This window comes from Taudactylus pleione, unplaced genomic scaffold (assembly GCF_031769625.1).
Source record: "Taudactylus pleione unplaced genomic scaffold, aTauple2 ptg000183l, whole genome shotgun sequence".
Lineage (NCBI taxonomy): Eukaryota > Metazoa > Chordata > Amphibia > Anura > Myobatrachidae > Taudactylus > Taudactylus pleione.
This window is the reverse complement of record NW_028284585.1, coordinates 2,511,950-2,520,371: the sequence shown is the minus strand read 5'-3', so window position 1 is coordinate 2,520,371 and position 8,422 is coordinate 2,511,950. Positions and strand designations below refer to the sequence as shown.

The window sequence follows — 8,422 nt, the reverse complement described above, 5'->3', positions numbered from 1 at the left end:
ATGGTGTGTCTGATGATGAGACAGACTCCCCAACAGTATTACAGCACATATATACTGTATTCTGAAAGTGGGCGTCTCAGTCCTTGTACATTCATAAACACAGATGTACCCAAAGGAATGGCTTATAGCGGCATTTGCAAATAGTCATAGATATGCAACTGCCAAAATGGGGATCTCTATCGCATATTTACTAATATTGGAATATTTTGTCACCTAAAGAGGCCCATTGTAATGTAAGGACAGATGGCAGTGTATTTAGAATAAGAACCCTAAAACTGACTAACTCCGGTCTTCATCTATAACAACATTCTTTCCCATATAGAGATAGATGCTCATTACCTCACAAGACTTAACATTTGCAAGTAGGAGCTGATTCTATGCTCTGCCCTGCTAAGTATTGGATACAGCAATGTACAGAAGAAGGAAATATGTTATATCACTAGAAGATAGCCTGCACACCGAGTTGAAGCAGCTATAAAGGGAGGGTGTTATATTCCAAGATTATACTTACACTAAACAGAATATACAGAGAAAAAAATTGCTTAAGGTATTGTAAAAATGTGTCTTAACATCTCTTTCAGAGTCAGATATGCCTTCATTGCAGTTTCCAAAACATCACAGGGATAACTCCCTGTGATTAACTGATGCGCCTGTATGCTCACCTGGTCAGCTAGTCCAATGGCTAGTGACCAAATCCTATTTAAACTAAAGATGTGCGGGTTCGGTTTTACTGGGATTAACTCGGTTCTTTTCTCAAAAATTATCGCAAATTCGGATTAGTTCGGATTTATTTTATTGGCTATCCAAAACACATGATAGCCGATAGCCAATAAAATGCAGTTTTTGAGATCCGAACATATCCGAGTAAAACCGAGCCCGCACATCTCTAATTTAAACCAGTTCCTGTGTGCAACCCATTGTCTGATCAATGTGTTCCTACCCTGGATAGTTCAAGGCTGCAGGCTAAAGCTGACCATCCACTATGCAATTTTCTGTCAGATATCTGTCCAATCTGGCTGATTGGAATGAAAACCTGGTAATGTATGGGAGTAAATGACAATTGTCCATTTGCTCACAAACACTGGAAAATAGCCAAAAATGGTTGTTGAGACAAATTGGTTAAAACACACAAATGTAACCAATTTGAACAATTCTTTTGTCCTTTTTTCAGTGTTTAAAACCATACGACCGACTATCATTTGCCGGGCGTCGGGCTCTCGGCGTATGTCTAATGACAGGCGCTGGCATATTGACGCCTGTCTTTAGACCCTTGCCGAGATATGACAGTCGGGAAGCCGGCTGTCAGTACGCCGGCTTCTCCACTGCATACCGATGATTCAAACTAGGTGAAATGCACATGAAATCAGACAGTCATAGAAACTGTGCAATTCATATGTGTCCCTGATTGAATGGATGTCATATCCACTGTTTGAAGTCAGTAGAGATTTCTACACCAGCGCTTGAGTTCGAGTGCATGTTTATGTATAGTTAAGTCCATTCTTTGATACACCAACTTACTTTTTTAACTTGTCAAAAAAACAATTGACCTTTTCAACGCCAAGCCAATCAGTCATTATTATCATTATTTATATGGTTAGTGTTCATAGCTTAAGTTTGACACAATAGGGGCAGCAGGAGTCATCAGCTGCTATAGGGTTTATAGAAGTTAATATACTGTTTCTGTCTTGTCAAAAATGACATCTAAAAACACACCTATCATTTAAACTTTGCCGAAGATCCGATTAACTACTTGCCTGGCACAAATGCAAGGGATTCGTCTACAGCCAGGAGTGCTTTAGCTGAAATGGCCACATCTGTCCAGACTGGCCTGCTGAGTCTTCCATCTGTATGGAGGAAATCCATTCTACACATGTGCAGAACATCTCCTCCTTCTGCTACGGTACCTGGGAGTGATGTTGCAGTTTGTGACCACTGACATCACTCCCAAGATTGTGCCCCTGAATGGTTTACAAATGGCACTATGTGGCACAAGTTCTATAACAAAAGTGCAAGACGGGGAACATAGTTCTCCCTCCCCCATGCTCCACTGTGCAATAAGGTGAAGGAACATTCTATGCCACAGGGAAGGGGGGATGGTAATAGGGGGTCATATTTTTACACTGGAAGGGGTGATTTATGCCCCATAAAAACTTTTTTGGGCAGGGGGATATATTAATAAATACAAATTAATGTAGAGTGACACATGGGAGGGGCACTAGTACAGTAGGGGCCCATTGACACTGGGGGTGGGGGCTCTGCCACTGGTATCTATTACCACTAGGCGGTGATAATGCAGGGGATCTTTCGCCACTGGGGGGCTATTTTAATGGGGGTAAGAGGTGATTTTACAATGGGGCCTATGGGCATAGGGGGGTGTAAAACACCCCTAGGTATGTTTTTTCTTTTAAATAAAATATTTAAATATATTTTTAAAAATACATTCCAAACTTTACAAAATAAAAATTACAATTTCTGACTATTTTTTGGGGAAAAAAATGTCAGTTAAGTCGTTAATGAGTACAGCTAATTCTACAGGCTTTATAAACCTTCTTTATTCACTATATGTATTCAATTGAATAAACCATAGTGATTATAAATAGTATAAAGTATCAAAAATAACATTTTGGAATTTATGGCAAACAGAGAATGAGAATATTTTATTTTGTTTAACTTCATGGATATTAAAAATGAAATTCAGCTAAAATATTGGAACAAAATGCATTAGAAAATCATTGTATGGCTGTCTGCAAGTAATTGCTCTACTAGAACCATTGCTGATTAAATTACATTTCTCTTCTTAATTATTAATATTAACATAATTAAATTTTATTGCAGTTCTTAGAAATAGATCTTTCAATTTACAACCTAGCACAGTCTATCTAGAAAAGTAGTTCTAAACTAATGAGGATGTATTCAAGCATGTAAATTAATTTAAATGAATTATTTTTTACACAAATAATCAACAATTAGTGGATATGTTTATACTAATTCTTAAACATTCAGCCATTAATATAGCATAGGCAGTGCACTTAGAGAACAATGATTGTTAATCCCATGGGGATTATTTTCCGTGAAATATAAGATTCCAATCTATCCAGGGCGTCATTTTAATTAAAGAAAAAGCAAATTAATTTTGTAATTATAATTTTTTTAAGCTTAGCTATATTACTCCACAGAAGACAGTGTACTTCCTCTAAAAAGACATATGCTCTGAGGAAAAGGCTCTTTCAATTACATTATAAGTAGATACTAATAAATGCATTGCATCTATTTGTGTTTTCAAAAAAGATGAATAAATGCAAACTGATCTCATATATAATATGATAAATGCCAGAATTACTGAGAAAGGGTTAGATAAAGAGATCTTTATTTAGGGTATAATTGGTATACCAGCAAACAAACATTGTGCTTAAAAAGCAATTTGTGTGATTTTGCAATGTTATCAAAATGTAAAGAAGAAAAACTTTTGTATTTGTGTATATACTTTAGAGTAGATTGAAATCCATTAGTATGCAGCTATATGAGAATTTCTGCAACTGGTAACTGTGCAAGCAGGATTTAAATAGTAATTGATCCAAGACAAGTCACAGTACTCTTGTGGGGATGGATTTAGTGTACAGATCTGGACACAGCTAATCAGTGCAAATATAAATTCACTTGAGGAAATACAATGGAGTGTGATTTGTATCTGTGACTTTTTAGGTGTGTTGCAAACTCCTAGATGATGATTAAATTGCTTATCACCCCTCTAGCTTTCACCTTAAGTGACTGGGAGCTTTCCAAATGTTTTGGGCAACCAGCCCCGAGGCTTCACTTATCGCAGATTTCAGCTAGCACCCTCCTGAGTAGTGAGCAGAAATCCACGAGTGTCGGACATACCTTTTGTTCGTCGGGAGGCTTGCCACCTAGCAACAGCTGGTGGGTTAAGTGCAAGCCTCCCGACGATCGAGGAGAAGGTAAAGTGAAAGAAAACTTTCACTTACCTTTTTCACAGCCAGGGGGGAAAGCAGGGCTCAGGAGACCTGTGAAATGCGGGTCCTAGGCGCTATAAACGGATGTGCGTGCGCACGCTGGGCACGTGCGTGTGCTCAGTATAAAAGGCTGAGCCACGCCCCCCCATGTTAGATTTTACCTCAGCGCGATGGAGGACACAGTGTCTGTGTCTGCCACAGACACGCTGCTGGTGTCCCCATCTGTCAGCAAAAGAGGTAGGCAGTCCACCAGGCATATCCTGGATAAGGCTGCTACTACTTCTTCCTCAGAGGAAGAAATTACTTGTAAAAGAAGAAAATTAATGAACCCTGTCAGGTTGGAGGACAGCAGAGACAGCTCTGAAGAGGGGGAGATTAGTCAAGCTGCAGAGACTCCTTCCCCCCTGCATATTCTCACAGAGTGGTGAGAAAATGCTCATATAAAAAGAAACATACTGACCGTGTTTCTTCAAGAGATGCCTGTCCAAGCAAAAACATCTCTTTCCCAGGTATTGCCCGTGGCTGGAGTACCTCTAAGGTCCACAGCAGACCTCTCTCTCCTGCCCATGGCTGGCACATATTTCCTGCCTCAGACCGGCAGGTCACACCACAGCGTGCTCATAAGGGGGCTAGTCACCACCGCACACCACCCCTGTCTCACTCACATAGGGATGCTAGCTACCTTCCAGTAGATTGGTAGTCAGAGGAGGTAAGAAGGACTAGTGCGAGTATAGTGATTTACAAATGGCCCGGGTAGCATTAGCTGGCAGAATCCCCCCATCCAAAATTCATTACTCTCACTGGGCCCTTTTGCTCAGCTAGCCTTTAGAACGGCTCTCATTAAAGAGGACAAAATGGTTCTCCACAACCATACAGGCATCCCTGACATTCCCACTCTGTTTGCCCCAGAAATTGATCCAGCCCTTATGTCACTCTTTGGGGATAAGGCCCAGAGTGATTCTACAGATAAACTACTTAGGAAAATTCAGCTTAAAGTTGCGGATGCGGCTGGTACTCTGTTATTTGTCCTTGACAAAGCAGAAAAAGAGGGAGTCTCAGGGGGCTCCCTAGATTCCCTGGTAGCTTCCAAGATTGCCCTCTTAAAAGCTATAAGCAGGACTACCCTAATGATTGGCCAGACTTTTGATTTAATTTCAAATTCCCGTAGAACTCGCTGGCTGACTAGTGCAGGTCGGACTAACCTAGCCCCAAGGCCACTAGACGTTCCTAACTTAACAGATTCTGACCTGTTTGGCCCTGACTTCATAGATGAAGTAAAAGTCCGCTATAAGGCCCGTAAGTCATTTGCAGACCTGAAGGGCCCCCAGCCTTACAAATGGCCCTTTCGTCAGGAGGGTCATTTTGCAGGAGCCAGCAGTTCGACCCGTGACCAGCGGGGTGCCCCCAGAGCTCCCAGAGGAGGATTCTCCCGGACACGGATTGCAAGAGGCACCGGTTCTGGCAATGCATAGGAAAGACAGAGGATATGGTATGTCAGTTGCCTTCGCTTCCTCCTCCTCGTCTTTCCCAAACAATAGTTTCCTGGAGGCAGATCACCACAGACAGGTGGTTGCTAAGGATTGTGGAGAAAGGTTTGTCCATTCCACTTTTCCATTTTCCACATCAGATATATCCCTGCTCAAAAAACGTCAGTCCGTTATTAGAGGGTGTCCTAACACTTGCCCTACAGCAGGGCAAAATAGAATTGGCAGATACTTCCAGGAAAGGCTGGATCAGTCACCTATTCCCCATCAAATAACAGGACGGTTCATACAGGCCAGTTTTGAATGTCAAAACCCTAAACCAATTTATAAAACCTCGATCTTTCCGTATGGAGGGCTTAGCGGATGTACCCTTCCTACTCGCCAAGAACGATTTCTGTATCAAAATAGACCTCAAAGAGGCCTTTCACACAATTCAAATGCATCCAAATCACAGGAGACTCTTAAGATTCCTCTGGAACGGCGTCCTCTATCATTGGACTGTAATAGTTTTTGGGCTATCCAATGCCCTTTACACATTCACACGCCTTATGAAGGCAGTAGTTACACACCTCCATCAGATGGGAGTCCGCTGTATAATTTACCTGGATGATCTCCTGGTGGCCCACTTGGACCAGGACTCCCTTTTACTCCACAGGGACCTTATACTGTCGCTCCTACAGAATCTGGGGTTTACAATAAATCTCGACAAATACATGTTAATCCCTTCACAGGCAATCATATTTCTGAGATTCTTGATAGATACCCCTTCTTTATCAATAGCAGACAAGTGGAGGGATATTCAAAACTTTGTGTCTTAAACCCTCAAACACCAACTCTTAATGAGGGATTTAGCCAAAATTATTGGCAAAATTAGATCCTTAGATCCAGGGTTTCTCCATGCTCCCCTAGTATGCAGGCACTCTCAGAACCTCCTCTCAACTCTCCTTGGATAGGGTCGGGATTGGACAGACAAAATCCTCCTAGATCCCAGAGTTCGCAGAGAGATCCACAGCTGAACAGCCATTCCCCTATCCTCTCCCAGACTTCTGCTTCCTCCTCCACCAGACATAGTCATCACGTCAGACGCATCTCTTTCAGGCTGGGGAGTGTAAACAAAACACAAAGCAGTAAGGGGAGGGTGGTCGGCTCAAGAATCGACAGCTCATTTCAATCTCTTGGAATTGAGGGCTGCCAGGTTAGCTCTTTCTGCACTGGTCCCACCAAATTCCCGGGGCATATCTGTCCAGCTCTGCCTGGACAACAGGTCTGCAGTTTCTTATCACAACAGAATGGGAGGCATTCAATCCCTAATTCTCTGCCAAGAGGCAATAGACATCTGGAACTGGGCAGTGGAGCGATCCATACTCCTATGCGCAATATACGTTCCAGGAGAGCTAAACGACTTAGCCGATTCCTTATCCAGGAAAAAACTCACACTGGATCGTGCAACTCTGAAACTGGAGGTGTTTCTTAACATTGTAAAGACCTTTGGACAACCAGAGGTAGACCTGTTTGCAACTCCATCAAACACTCAGGTTCCAACCTTCGTCTCCAGAATCTGGACTCAAGGTGCCATGCGCATGGATGCAATGTCCTTCCCATGGTACTGAAGGTCCTTCACAAGATCAAAGCGGACAAGATATCGCAAATCATTCTAGTATATCCCGTCTGGCCCTCCAGAGTTTGGTTTCCTTTGATCACCCCTCTCCACAACAGTTGCAAACTTCCCCTAGGCATGTCCAGAGACTGCTTCCTGGGTACTCCAGACCTCCTACAGGAGCTTCCCCATTGCTTGTGGATAGTGACATTACTCCATTGTTGACAACTACTAACCTCTCTGCTTCATCTATGGCCTTGATAAACACATCTCTTAGACCCAGAACAAGGTCCAGATACCAATCCATAATTGATGAGTCAGGCCTCGCTTCTGCCACAATACATTCATATGGCTTGGCACTGGCTCTCCTTATTCCAGGCCTCACAGAAATTAAACTATACCGTAGTCTACTTAAGGGTATTTTTTGTCCAGGCCTCCATGTCCATGTTACTCTACCACCTGTGACATTAATCCCTTTTTGAATTTTCTTGCCACTATTCCTTCTACGGCTGACATCCCTAACCTTTCAAAAAAGCTAGCTTCACTCCAGAGGAGCAGAACTTTCCTTAATACACAAAACCAAACCCTGGATGACAACCACTCCACTGGGTTTCCATATTGTTTTGAAAGGACACACAAAGACCAGTTCCATTCAGTCCCCTCTGGTGGAGTTTGATCTACTTAGAGACCAGTCAGACCCGGATCTTTGCATAGTTGACTGCTTAGCTACCTACCTAACACTCACAGCCCCATTGAGAGACAACATTTCTAACCTCTTTATCACTTGCCGTAAACCCTTTCATCCTGCCAGACCTTCCACAATCAGGGGTTGGATAGTTTCTGGTATGCAGAGTTCAGGAATAGACACCTCCCACATCAAGGGTCATTTCCTTTCAGGGTGCTGCCGTAACGTCGCCAGCGGCTAGGGGCTTGCCATTACAGTCCATAATGCGAGCTGCTCTTTGGTCTTCCACGCGTATCTTCGTTAAACACTATTGGAGGCCTTCCAATACACAAAGGATAGAGGGCCTGATTCAGACCCACTCGTGAGCGGCTGTCCGCTCGCAAGTGGGTCGATGTTATGGACTGAGCATGCGCACGACGGAGGGAGCTCCGTCGTGCGCATGCGCCAGACGCGACGAGCGAAGGAAAGTCCTTCGCTCGTTGTGTCCGATCAAAGGGGGCGTGCTGTCAATGTTGATTGACAGCACGCCCCCTTTGGTGGGCGTGCCAGGGGCGTGCCTCCCTGACGGGGGCGTTCCCACGGGAACGCCTCCCGTCAAAAGCCGGCCCACTGACATCACTAGTGAAGTCAGTGGGAGTGATTTTGGCTCTGATAGAGCCAAAATCACTCCGGAGCTTACGGTTGA

The 8,422-nt window shown here is 43.4% G+C and overlaps 1 pseudogene; it reads left to right on the top strand.

Moving 5' to 3' along the window:
- Window positions 1-4,141: 4,141 nt before the first annotated feature.
- On the top strand, window positions 4,142-5,443 carry LOC148519757 (uncharacterized; annotated as a pseudogene).
- Window positions 5,444-8,422: the final 2,979 nt, after the last annotated feature.